This window comes from Thunnus thynnus, chromosome 10, assembly GCF_963924715.1.
Source record: "Thunnus thynnus chromosome 10, fThuThy2.1, whole genome shotgun sequence".
Lineage (NCBI taxonomy): Eukaryota > Metazoa > Chordata > Actinopteri > Scombriformes > Scombridae > Thunnus > Thunnus thynnus.
In genome coordinates, this window is record NC_089526.1 from 10,277,113 (window position 1) to 10,289,227 (window position 12,115).

The following is a 12,115-nucleotide window of genomic DNA, read 5'->3' on the forward strand; positions in this document are numbered from 1 at the left end:
GAAATGAATTAATTAAAAAAAATTCAAAGTCATTTATTGAAAACAGACATGGGATTGACAATATCTGTTATACTGCAGCTTCCTGAGTTTTTGAGTTGCTGTTTGAGAAGGTTTCAGACACGAGCAGAAACTAAAAAGAGGCTGAATAGCAAATCGACATTAAAAAAAACTAGTTACGCAATGTTTCCCTCTGATTCAGAAAAAAAAATTTGGGTGTCATTAATAAATGAAAAGTAATTTGCAGGGCATTTAAAGCACAAATTATTCTATTATTCATATTCTACTACAGACAGCACTGTTAATATATATTTTAAATTAATATAAATAAATAAAATTAGTACATATGTATAGTTTATTTATGTATTTTATGAATCATATTTAATTATATAGTCAGTATTTATATATACACCCAGTTGCCAGTTTATTAGGTACACCTAGCTAACACTAATGCACTCTAATTAATCAATAAATCCTACCTGCATGAAGGTTTTAGTGTTCAATTATAGTTCAAACTGTTTTAGAAAGGTGTTGATTCAACTTCTTAGTCATTTTGGAGACTGTAGTTTGTGATACTGTTGAATTATATTGTGTTACATATATAGCAGTGAGGGTATTAACTGTATATGTATATGTACAGTTTTTATTAGTGCATACTGTAACTGTTGTAGAAAGCAGTCACTTCCTTTAAGGTTCCTGTACCAGCACTGTTTTTTGTGAGTTTGAATACTTCAGTCAAGACTGATTAACAGTAGCTGACGGTTGACAGGAAGCAAAAACACTCACAAAATCAAAATGAAGTTAAAACAAACTGTGTATTTGCCATTTCCTTCCCAGCACCCCTTCTCTAAACTAATAATACAAAATAAAATCCCCCTCAGATATCCTATTCTTCATCTATTTTGAGCCGATAGACAAAAGATAACACGTGGCACCTGTTTGCGGCTGAGTGAGCTTTTGTCACCTTACTTTTCAATCAGCATGGGAAACCTCACAACCTGCCAGGAGTGTCACAGTTTCCAACAGCCTCTAATTGGAGGCAGATCCGGAGGGGTCCTCAGGTCCTCTGCAGTGGAGCATATCAGTCAGTTCTCACTGCTGAGCCAGAGGGAAATCCCACAATAAAGCTCTTAATAAAAGGCGGATCAGCTCTTAATAAGACTTGGACGGGTAACGTCTTCCATACCTCAGGTCTTCCTCCATCACATCTGTAGGGATTCAGGATTATTAAGGCGATGATGCAAGCTCTCTTGAAAATATAGTTTGTGTTTCTCTTTGCTGCTGTTATTCCTCTGAGGTTCCTGAGTTCAGAGTCAGAGAGGAGTCCCTTTGAATCCCTATCCTTAAACTATATGATAGGTGTAACATATTTAAAGCAATCCAGGGTTATTTTCTGATGAAATCTACCAAAAACATCATACAAAGCCTGAAGTTTGGAGCAGCTTTTTGAAAATCAGAACATCCGTCTTAAGATACCGCTCCATTCAACAGGTAAGCTGCATTCAGAAAGAACACAAATTGCATTTTTGTGGTAAAAAGTTAAGGAAAGGATTCATATGTGAATCCATTTGTTCACCCGTCTTTGTGAGGTTTTGAACCAAGATGTTGATGAGATTGAGTTAAAGGAATAAAAGAAGACAAACATGGTTAATGTGGCTTTGAAGCATTAAGTGATCAGCCCAGGAATGGCCACAGAAAGCAAAAAAACATATATATATATATATATATATATATATATATATATATATATATATATATATATATATATATAACAAATACACATATTAACACATCAGTCACCATCAGTGGCATTGTTTTAAATTGTGAGAATACTTTGTTTATCTTTGCCTCATCTGTGTTGTCAAGTTCATTTTATAAGAATCAACAGAACGTCTTCATTTTTACATACATCATTGGTACATTTTCATTGATATTTAATTATCCAGCATTTTCATTAACATTCATACACTACCCATATCAGGCAGTAAAAGAACAAATTAAAAAACCAAAGTCCAAAATACCATTAAGTCTGTGCTCAGTTCAACTTTCAAATTGATTTCACCCACCTCGCTGTTTATTTAATGTAATAAATTTAGTTGATTGAATTGACTGAATTTCATTGGGCTTATTTGTTGAATGGCCTTTTGATATGGTACGGCGTAGGGATAGAGCTCTGTGGAGCTTTTAGTTTTACCTCAGGTAGCGTCTCAAGATGAGTAATCAAGGCTTCTTCTTTTCTACTTACTAACACTTGTGATGTTAAGTGTCATTAAGGCAAATAAAAGTCAAGGACTCTGAAAGCCAACGGACCACACTGTTGTCAGAGTTCACACTTGAGGAATGATAGAAACAATGACAGTCAGACACAGCGACTTGTTTGTGTTATTAACTGATGTCTGACTACTATTGTTGGATGTAGAATCCCATTAGAGCTCATTCTTACTGGCTATCCAGCTCGTGTTTTAGCCGCAGTTTGATCCACTAAAGCTGGATTTATATGTGATGCAAGCGGTTAACAGCAGTTGATACCTGCGCTGTAGGTTTTGATTCATAGCTAGGGATAAGATCTCACCTACTGAAAGCACCACTGCAACACTAGACGGATGTATTGTGCGATTCATGATTCAATTTGATTCAGAATCGATTGTCAATTCAAAACCTATTCTTGATTCAATGAATAGAAAAAGGGGGCACTATTTTCAGTCTCTTGCTCCAGTTTACTGCCAAACCATTCATTGGTGTCCTTATTCCATTGAAATACAATATGAAACATAACTGGCAATTAAGATAAATGGTCCACAGCCTTTTTATTTTAAAAAGTTAACTGCATTAATCAATTAATTCCTTATAGTTTCCTGCTTGTATGAGAATAACAAAATGAGGGGAGGTGGAGTGTCTCCAGCAGCCTCTTTGCTGCACTGTTAGCTTTGGGGAAAGCCATTGCTGTCCAAGACACTGATTGGTTGCAGGGTTTTTGGGGTGAAACAGACTCAGCACCGAGTTACTTTCTTCACCTCAGAGTTGGTTTAAGTTGTTTAAGTGCTGCAGTTTGTGATGGTCAGCCGGTCTTGTTTGTTACTGCTGGAGTTCGCTGCTCCGCTCTGCTAACATTAGTCTCTGGGTGATGGTGTAGAAACAGACCTGCTGACACTCCCGTTTCTCCTGTACATCAAGGTCATCTCCCAGTGCGCTCCTGTTTTGTCGTTATGCCTGGTAAACTCCCGTAATTTGCATGGCCTTCAACTTTTTTTATGAAAAATCATCATACACGGATCCATAATGTTTGTTTTTCCGATGTTACCCAAGTTGCCAGATCATCTTTGAAACCCAATCTACACACACAATCCACACAACTACATAAAAAATCAAAACCCACAACCCGAGGGGGCGTGTGTGCAGCTGCTCTCTACATAGGCATGCGGGTCAGCTAGCTTAGCTATTGTCATAATGCCAGGGCAGGTAACTGAATCTGGTTATTTACTTATTTATTTACTTATTTATTTATATTTTAAGTCTGAAGGCACATGAAAAAAAATATCTTGGTCTCTTTGCTTTGCCAGATATTTGACGTTCTCATTTACTGGAACTGTCTCCCAGTGTGGGCTTAGTAGGTAGTGTGTAGTTAGCTTGTGTTATAAGTTAGAAGCAGTAGCACACGCGCGCACCGTTTTACATGGCGGGGGATGTATTTGAGAGCCAAAATGATTCAACCATAACAGGCCAACGAGTTCTTTCACATCAGAGGAAATTATTTGAATCAATGTTCAATCATATACGTGTTTGAAGACACACTTTTTAAATAATTCTGCTATTTGAGTCAAAGGTTTCTCATATTGTACGGTGCAGTCCTCAACTTCTAGCAGCTAATTGCCATCTTTATCTGTGCAGCGCAGTTATCCACTAAGCAGTGTACCTTTTTAATGCAGATTCAACCGATACACAAACAATACAAGCCGGGACAGAATAAAGCCATTAGTCTCGGTCAGCACTGCCGAGAAACAGTTCAGTGTGGGGGGAAGGGGAGCGACTTCCTTCAACTCAATATGCTTAATCCCATAAACAAATGTATTTCCATTCTATGTAACACTGGTATCATTTTCCTGCTCTCAACCATCCTGTCTGCTACACCGTACATTATCTATGAGTAGAGAGAGATAGAAAACAAGTCAAAGAGAGAGGAAGAGAGAAAGGGCATCATACTAGCAAGTAAATGTCACATTGTGAAGGGTGGTGCGGGAAGCCAGGTAGCATGAAATTGGATGCTGTGTTCTTTAATTTAATCTCCAGAGTAAACAGAGATGCGGCAAGATTGGATCTACAGTTAGCGTTCTTGTCAGTAGCTTGTCAATATGCTGAGAGTCACCAGAACATCCCTGCTGCTCTACACTTAAAGAAGCACAACCCAAACCACAGAAAGGCAGAGAAAGACCTCAATCCTCAACCCCCTTCCCCTGGCTTTAATTTTTACAATCATCTTCCTTCGTGTATTTCTCTCAACCCCCCGTTCCTTTTGTTTTTTTTGTTTTTTACTGTAATCTCTCTCTTCTTTCCTTTGTTAGGACCCCCCCAAGGCTGAAAATGAGTCTCTTTATTCTTTTTTCTTAACCAAAGTTATTTCTGATATACTTTTTCTATTAGTTTCCTTTTGCCTTTTTAAGATACAGTATGTCTTTAGAGCTTTATTAAAAGTTTATTTTGCTTAGGGCAATTAGAAAGCAAAAACTGTGCTATTTACAGTACTTTCAGTAATTCTGCTTCCTTGCAAAACTGCAGGAGCTACAGTGAGAACAGAAATTCATTAAAAAGTTAAAATATGTGTATTCATGTTCTTTCCTCAAGAGAAAAAGTTTTTTTTAATTAAATATTAACACATTTTTAAAAAAAATATATTGTGTGAAAATGTAGAGAAGTAAACCTTAGATATAGATAATATAGATAAATGATTGTATTACTGATGGGTTAAATATCAGTCTTGTGTAACAGATTCGTTTTTGGGGTAAATCCAAAGTTGTACAGTGTACATAGTGCCACAGACGAACAGCTGCCATTCCCCATAAAGTAATACGTATTGTCAGTACCGGAGCAAAGAGGTTGCATTACGTAAAAGCTAAGGACCAACTGATACTGGATTTTTGGGGCCAATGCTGATACGGCTATTAGGGAGTAAAAGTATATCAGCTGATAATCTTATATATACAGAATATATGCATAAACGCACATTTTTTGCAATGATCCTTCAAATGTGGTTATCAAACACAATAAACTTTATTGTATAAAATGAATGAAACAGTAAATTTCACTGGGAATTTAATAATTATGAATAACTATAAATAAAAAAACACAGAACAAAAAACATGTACATATATACTAAACTTGAATTAAGAAAAATGATCAAATATACATAAAATGCTGCCTATATAACTTTAAAAAAAAGATATGTACATATATATATTTATATTAACGTATATCGGACAATATATACACAGATACCAATATATCTGTTATAGGCCAATATCTGCCAATAATATCGGCTAACTGATATATCGGTCGGGCTCTAGTAAAAGTGGGTTGAAGGTTGTTAGTGGGCGTTCAGACAGGAAACAGCCATACATTAAAACAATGCCAGAGGCTGCATTAGTGAAGGCATGTTGCTTCAGGTGAGACATGAAATATGATCCAGTAAAGCTGGTTTGAGTAACAGAACCACAAGTTTGAAAGTTTATCAGTCACCAGAGTGCTTTATAGGAATATGAGACGGGTTTTCACTATTCTGGAAAGTTACTACATTGGCAACTATTTTATCTTTCATAGCAACAATCATGAGTTGAGTTAGGGTTAGGAGCTTTTGCAGTCCAGCAAAAGTTCAGCCAGATTAAACTTTTTTTCCTGGATGACCCTGCATATTTTTTCCAGAGCCCTCTTTTTGGCTCTCCGACTGTGTTGCTGAACTGACCGTATTCAAATGATTGATTTAGAGGGCTGTGTGTTTTTCATGCAGGGTGCAAATGTTTGTTTTTACAAAGGTGATGAGTTCATGTTTTGTTGAGGTTTTTGTTTACGATAAACTGAGCTTTGGCTCAGACAGCAATGTTAAAGAGCTTTGACCCTCATAGGTTTTATTTAGTCTCTGCGTTCTTAAGTGTGTGTTTTTTATTTATGTGTAAATAACTTCAAGGATTATCTTCAATATTTGGTGCTGAGATTCTCAGCTGTTTTCACAGTGACTGACATAAATCACAAAGGAAGGTCAATTGGATGATTTGCAGGGTGTGTTGCGTGTTGCTGTTGACTTTCAGCAATAATAAATCTCTTTTCAGGAGGTGCTTACCAGTGTTGAAAACTGAAATGGCTTTGTCAAATGACTGTAAGTTAAGGGGTCAAAATACAGCGTGAGATGTCAGGATTCAATAGATAGAGAGTAAACATAAGAAAAAGGACGGACAAAAAGAGTATGAAGAGCTCTGCAAAGTGACTTTTCTTCAGTTGAGGTTCCCATAAAGATGCATGAATGCATTTTACCAGGAATATGATGAGTTTGTTATCACTTCACGTCCGCTCATTACAGCCCTAAGTAGTAACCACCTCATTAGCTCTACTGTATCTATATCAACAGTTTTGCTTGTTTATTACCATCCGTCTTATCTTCTTAGGTTTCCGTTTTTTGTCTCTCTCCTGAAAAGCTTTTTGTCAGCAAGATCTTGGTGGGCGATGTGAGCTTTTGCCATCATGCATTATTTCATAGGAAGACATATGATGGGCAGGGAGGTGTAAGAGAGTGAGGAATGGCGTAAGCACCCTTTAGAGGGGAAGGCAGATTGCTCGGAGCAAAGGAAGAAGTGAAAATATTAAGAGCTTTTTAAGACTTTGGGCAATTGGGAACGATCTAACTCCCATGTGTAGGTATGAACAGTGTTAAAAGAGTGTGGGAAAGTGATGCAAAGTCATTTTGAGACACTTGTTAACTGTGCAAGCCTTGCAAGCCAAAGCCCTCAATGCAGTGAGGTATTTTGAATGTTGGACTCCCAGAGCTCTGGTGCCCTAGTTTTATAGTGGAGAGCATTAACTACAAGTATCAGTAGAGATGGTTCTGTATTTCCAGCTTATCTCAGAGCAAGAGGGTATGGAGCCCTAAGCATTGAATTTAAATTATGTTGATGTTAAACACAAACAGGGCATTATCCTGTAGACCCAATAATTTATATGGTGTGTAAAAGTACTACACACTCATGATTGGCCAAAGGAAGGTGCTAAAGCTGAAAGATCCTGATTCTTAAATCGCTACTCCAAAATTCCACCTCTTTTTTTGGTTGTTTTGATCTCTGCATTCGGAATCACTGTTACACCAGTGAGATGATTACATAGTTGGCTGAGTTATCCTACTTTAAATTTAATTGAATTCTTAGCTTTCCCTGAACTAAACCAGGTTTTAGCCACTCTGGGAAGGTCACCTTAAGAGGTTTGTGAGACTTGTTTGCATATTTATTCTACAGTTAAACTTAGCATTTACCACCATGTAACTGGAAGCAAATCAGATTGGACAGATTGTTTATGTCATTAATGAATTATTAATGTTATTAATTAATCTTTTATAACTGGAGTCCTGCAAGCAAGGCTGTTTTCTCTGATTTGAAAAGAAAGGCAGTTCAGGAGAACTCCACTGTGAAGGCGGAGGGTCCGGGGGTCTTGGACAGTTTCCAGCATGCCTTCTTTTGCCTTTGTTACCAGGATGGGAAAAAGCTTGAGAATGAGTCCCTCAAGTCAACTCTGTTTTCCTATCCTGTGTCCTTGAAACCTTTGATGTATTTTCTTTTCTCTTTTGGCTACAACAAAGTTGTGGAAGGGAGATTCATTAGCCTGCTGTGCTAACCTCTTGTAAAGTAAAGTCTTCCAAATTGAGTGGCAAAAAACTCTCACAACTCCTCACAAACAGTCTTAGACCTCGAGATCAAATCCCTTCTTTGTTTCTTCAGTGCACTCAAGAAAAATAAGGGAACATAGTGACCAAGGTCCCTTTTTAGGTTCTTTTTGTTCATATAATCTCCATGGGCACCATGTTGGCTTTGTGGTTTTAAGTTCTTCAACATCAGACAACAAACATTTTAGAGAGAGATTTCAGATTCTGCAACATAGCTGAAACTATTTATAAATTATCTCAAGCCCAAACCAATTCTAACATGCATTATAACACAATAGCTGTTACCTGAATGCAGCTATAGTTGATTTCTTTTGCCACTTGGGTGCAGTGTAACAAACTGTACACTATCACCTTTTAAAGTTGTTGTGACAAATGTCTCAGAACGCATTTGCCTATTTGCACATGACACAAATCAACATGAGTATTTATTTAGAGTCATGTCTGGCCATCTAACAAATTTAATACCAATTTTCACTCTCCTTTTAGCTCTATTTTGGTCTCCACCAACTTCTGAGGAAAAAGTCTCTGGCTCTATATTTAGCTGCTAAATGCTCCACTATGTTCATCTGCTAGTTGCTAGTTTTGCTGTTTGGAGATGGTCAAGGGGGTACAGTGGGTTTATTGAAGCTTTTTTGTAGAACTGCCTGCTGCTGGAAACAAACTGTGAATGGTACAACTGCACCAAAACAGTTAATTTTCAGACTTGAATTCAAAATAATGAACAAAAAGATGGTAAAACTAGAGCTGAGGGGAACTGCTAGGGAACAGGTAGATCCATTGTCAGTATAAAAGCATTGACTAGAGCAGCTTTAAGAACATAATAAAAAACTAATGTTTATAGCACTGTGAACATGAAAAAGTAAGCAGAAAGTCTTATTTTTAACGGACAACCGGAGAACCCCAGCAACAGCTGTGGCTGGAGGCATTATGTTGATGACGCATTAGGAGGCATTAGGATGAACTGATTAGACTTTGGTGGTCAAAGGTCACGGTCATTGTGACCTCACATCCATCCTATTCTCGTGACCACAATAACTCAGGAAGGAGGGAGGGAATTTCATGACATCTGGCACAAACGTCAAGTTGGACTCAAGGATGAACTGATTAGAATTTGGTGGTCAAAGGTCAAGGTCACTGTGACCTCACAAAACACGATTTTGGCCATAATTCAAGTTTCACACAAATGTCCAATAGGATAAAACGATGAAGTGTTGACATTTTATATCCAAAAGGTCAAAGGTCAACACAAAAATGTGACCATATTTCACATTTGGTCAGATACTGAATTGGTGACACTGATCTTGGGTGTCCATCTTGAAACTGTGGTGATTGTAAAGATCATCTGTGCTGCCGGGTTGAAGATGTGTGTGATGCATCCACATCTTAGAGATTGTAGCTTCTTTGCAGCAACATCCATATCTGAAGCTTTGTCTAATGTCATGGCTACAACTTTGTGTTCTATCAGAATCAACTTTATTGGCCGAGCATGTGAACACATACATGGAAAATACACTTATTACCTTTGGTTAAATTCCTTCAAAGTCTTCACTACAAATATTATATGAGTCTGGACAGACATGGATGTAAACTGCATACAACCACGAGGCGGTATTTCTAGTTATTTCAGATACAATACGAACTCTCAGGCATCTCACACCCATGATGCCGTCTTCAGATTTCCTTTTCTTCCTTCTTTTGACATAACTAACTAATTCCCCATTCTTATTAGAGCGCTCATGTACTAAACTATATCACTTTCTCCACTCGCTCCGAAGTGAGAAGCCAACTAGTCCCAGAGCCTAAATGGAGGATTAAAGAGATGTTTATCCCTCTGTGAACGACGTCATTACCCCCATGCCTGCATATGTGGGTCACTAACTGAAGCACACAACACATTAAATGCCAAGCCAAAACCATAGTCCAACAGATGCCAGGGACAAGCCTTGTGATTGTGCTGAAAAATAGAGAACATTACATTAGGTGTCACAGCTTCCCCTCCCTCACCCCAGTGATTTTTCATCAATAGATGTCCTATGGCTGTTAAGGGGATTGGCCACATGCTGCTATTCACAATTGCTCTCTGCCCCTCTACAACAAATGAAAGAGTAAAGACTCTTTCTACGCATGGAAAGATGGTTTTCTATTTTTTATGCCTTTATCTTCTGATTATATAATCCTTTCATTTTTCATTTTGTTCCATCTTCCCTGCTTTGCCCTCATTTTTTTCCTGTTTCTCTCCCCATCCCAAGAGGTGCAATTAAAGAGCATAAGGTCACCAGTTTTTGCTCAGAGATGTCCTGGAATGCAAAATGAGCAACTTCCAGCAACACAGGCTGAACCCTTCACCTTTTGTCTCATGGCATGCCTGGGGACCATTTAAAACCAGTAGTGTTTATTAGAAAATCCCAAGGGCACTTCAGATGATGTAAAGGGCTGCCAGGTGCTCTTATATGATGGAGAACAGAGGAGAGAGGAGGAGATGGTTTGAAAACTTGATTTAGCTTGGATCGATGGCCCAAATGATGAAGCCGAGGATATATATTATTTAGTCGTCTCTGGTTGGAGGAAAGGTGAAATAAATGTTTTATGGAGCAATGGGGGTCCTCGGGGTCTTTGGATCTCCTTAAAGCGATGAGGGATTTTCACCAATTCTCACTGTCATACATCCTTATTATCATAATCTTGCAGAGCAAACAAAGCAGTGACAGAGCTTCTGAAGATATCTGCTGAGACAGCACATTTGCAAAGACAGTGCTGCTTAAAGGGAACTCATAAGGGACTTAGTCGTGCACACACGCATGCATACAGACACATGCATATTGCTTTTAGGACTGCATGAGACACAATCTCAAGCACCTTTTTTTTCCATTTGAAAACTCCTCTTCTTTTTGTTATCTAAGGAACATTCTTATTAAAAGCATTCAAGTGGCAACCAATTCCACTAACAACTGCCTGCTCTCTTCTCCGCCCTCATATTAGACAGAGCAGACAGGTTTTTCCCTCCTTTGCAATTACCTCCCAGCGGGCCCTTGGTGCCTGGTCTTGAAGGGGGCACTGTGAAGGTTAGAGAAAACAGGAGAGGGAGTGGCAACATCCCTTGTCATTAGGGTTCAACGAAGGGCTACGCAAATGGCGCCTATCACCGGCTGTCACATTAGAGTCTCAAGCAGGAGTGAAGGGTTGTCACCATACACCCACTTTCCATTTCTATCCCATCCATTTCTATATCCCGTGGGCTCCATCATGGTGCAGAAGAAATCATCTGTCTCCATAGCGACCGGCACTAGGTGACAAATAAGGATCCGGTCCCATCCCCTCTGGAGAGCACATCCCAACCCTCCTTTCAATATTGCCTATTTGGTCTGGGACTAATAAGTCCTCAAACTGCTGGCTGGACACATCACATATCATCGTAACTGTGAGATGTAAAACATTATTTATCATCCCAGGAAATATGTAGAAGTACTGGGGGGCGGGAAACTATTTACACATACTGTAGTGCCATTAATATGTTAGTGGTATTAGAGACTGACTAATGCTAAATGTTTGTGGTTGATATCATTACTTAAAAACAATAAAAATCTGATAACAACATACAGGTCAATGTTCATTTTTCTTACATAAACACATATTCTCAATTATTTTGTGGTAAAGATATTATAAAACAAAACAAATGTATTGCTGCAGTACATTGCTCTGGAAATTCTTTTTCCATATCTGCCAACACAGATATAACGATACTGATACACTTGTGATAATTCAATATCATTACTGGTCTGCCAGTGTGCTGGTCCGGCTCTACAGCTCAGAGAGACAAAATGTACATTATCCTGTTTATTGAATCATGTAAGTGGAGTTTGCTCTTTATGATTTGCTGTGCTTTATACAATACAGTATTTGTCAGGTATTGTAGGGACACTTAGTCTTCATAAGTAAACGCATTAATCCATTGTCATTTTGCATAGTTTTCAGTTTTTCAGAGGAGGATTAAACCATTTTTGGACACATTTGCAAATGTGGCATCCAAGCCTCGAGCCTCTTAGTGGCCGTTTGCCACGCCGTTGGTTGACAACTGAGAGGTGGCGTTGCTAGGAGACGCACTGTCAACGTCTAGTGCGCTCGTGACTGGAGCACGTCATAATGTATAGACGAGAATTGATACAAGACTTTTTTTTTTTGGTCTGTCCCTTTATAGCATTCAAC

General features: G+C 38.4%; 1 protein-coding gene across 4 annotated transcripts in view; it reads left to right on the top strand.

Moving 5' to 3' along the window:
• The window catches only part of LOC137191070 (mannosyl-oligosaccharide 1,2-alpha-mannosidase IA), a 200,154-nt gene that overhangs the window by 88,870 nt on the left and 99,169 nt on the right, over positions 1 to 12,115 (top strand). The window lies entirely within an intron of this gene.